The sequence below is a fragment of the Salmo salar genome, chromosome ssa09, assembly GCF_905237065.1.
Source record: "Salmo salar chromosome ssa09, Ssal_v3.1, whole genome shotgun sequence".
Lineage (NCBI taxonomy): Eukaryota > Metazoa > Chordata > Actinopteri > Salmoniformes > Salmonidae > Salmo > Salmo salar.
The window spans coordinates 109,993,952-109,996,451 of NC_059450.1; positions in this window are offsets into that span (position 1 = coordinate 109,993,952).

A 2,500-nucleotide genomic window follows, 5' to 3' on the forward strand; every position below is an offset into this window, starting at 1 on the left:
GTACACATATATATATGTGTATATATACACACACATATATATGTAATATACACTACATACATACATATACAGGTATACACACTACACATATATATACATATGCACATATACACATATACATGCATATATACACATATACACACACACACACATATATATATATGCATACACATATATACATACATATATACACACACATACGTTCTATACATATATACATATATATATACACATAATATACACATATATATATATATATATATATACACATATAATACATACACAAATTACATACATACATATATACATATACGTATACATATAGTACATACATACATACATATATACATATATACATACATACAAACATATATATAAAGCATATATATATATATATACACGCAAAAGAAATAGTTAAGAACATTGTACTCAAGTCAACTTCTCGTGAAATCAAACTGTATACTTAGAAGCAACACTGATTGACGATAAATTTCTTGCTGTTGTGCAAATTGGAAGAGACAACATTGATTTATAGGAATTAGCAGACCTATAAAGAGCGTTAATTCTAGGTGGACTTACAGACCACTTCTACTGTCTATGCTTCCCTGGCTGATGTTTTAATTTTGAATGCTGGCGGTGTTTCACTCTAGTGTAGCTGTGAGACGGAGTCCAAATACTATACATGTCAGCTCCTACAGACTGAAATGACTCGCAAGATTAAGAGTTGCATTGGATGTCTCAGTGGTTGCAAGGAATAAGTTGGTTCAAATATTTCTGAAAACTAAAAGCATTGCATTTGGGACAAATCAATCAGTAACCTAAACCTCAATTAAATAAAGTTGAAATGAGCAAGTTGAGGTAGACTAAATGGTTATGACATGGATTGTAAACTGTCATGGTTAAAAAAATACGCTGAATAGCGTTCTAAGAGATGAGAAAGTATGTAATAAAGCGCTGCTCTACCTTTAACATCACTATCAACAGGGCAGGTCCCAAGGGCTGTAGTTTTGCTTCGCACCTGGACCTTACTGTTCTGTCGTGTAGTCAAAAGTTGCCACAAAAGGACTTGGGAAAATCTCAATTGTCTCAGAACAGGGCAACACACGGCTGGCACTTGGATTCTCACAGAGAGCATTAATAATAGTATGCATGTCGGTCTTTGCACTCAAAGTGGAAAGAGAGTTGGCTTCATCACTACTGGTTTTTGAAGTGTTGTATGCTGTCTGCCGCAAGGTGTCAGTTTAAAAATATTAACACACAGCTCACAAGACATTGCCGCCAGTGGGTTCTTTACAATCCCCGTCAGAGAACAGACTTGGGAGGTGTACAGTACTCGTAAAGCCGCGGTTACAAATACGTTCCAATCGAAGCTACACTGATGCAACGTTGGATCAGTTGAAAAAACTGAATACACCTTATCGGAACAGCGGGGACGTTAGAAAAGCCGCACAGGCCACGTGTTCTGTGATATCACACTCACACACACAGATTTTGTGTTGTAGACATATGGTAGTAAAGTAGAATAGAGGGCACACAATGTTCTGAAAAAGTGTTACGAAAATGTAAGGCATTTATTTTAAAAATTGCTTATATAACGGCACTTAATGTTGCTGGACCCCCGGGAAGAGTAGCTGATGCCCCCAGCAGCATAGCAGATCTAATAAATCAAAATGCAAATACTAACATGCGAGAACTCCTGCAGGTCGACTAAAATCAACTAGGTTCAATTTAGAGCCAGGAAAGCTACAGTGGCTTACAACTGTAATGGATTTGACGGCTGTCTCGATACAAATAATGTTACTACACAGATCACCTATATGCTAGCTAACGGAGTCAGCCAGCCGCTAAATCCATGCTAGCCGAAGCTGCTCGCTTTAACTTGCAAAAGAAAATGATCGATGAAAAAAATGATAGAGGAAACCATAAATGTTAAATGCCTCTCCTGTAAGGGTAGTAGAGACGTGCGGCTAACATGCGCCTGGCTTCATTTAGAAAATGTGTGACATGATTTTCTATTCATTATACTTAGCTTTAAGTAGGTTTTACATTTAGTTAGCTTGATGTTCAAAGTGTTGTGCTACTTAGCTACTGTGTTTCCTTAACCGGAAGGGCTAGCTGCTGGAGGAGTAAAGGGGAGCTCATGGACAATAGATCGAGTATTGAATTGGAAACAGGACAACAACCAGCCTAATGCGTCTTGAAGTCTTGAACAGTCCTTCGTCATCAATGCTTTGTGCCAGCACGAAAGCAGGCCTTTCTACACTCAAGTTAGTAGGACTTTCGAGTGGTGTCGCCAGCCAGGATAACTTCACGCGGTCAAGCCTCTCATTTTGAACAATTACATTCCAGCATCCCCCTTCAAGTGCCCCCATCCAATGTTCTCCTCCACTCTACCATTAACAACTGTTACTCTTCCTCCCATGTTTACAATCCCTCCCTCCCTCCTCCAGCTAAACAATCCTCATTTTTCCTCCTTGAAACACAAAAGCCCCTTGCCCCA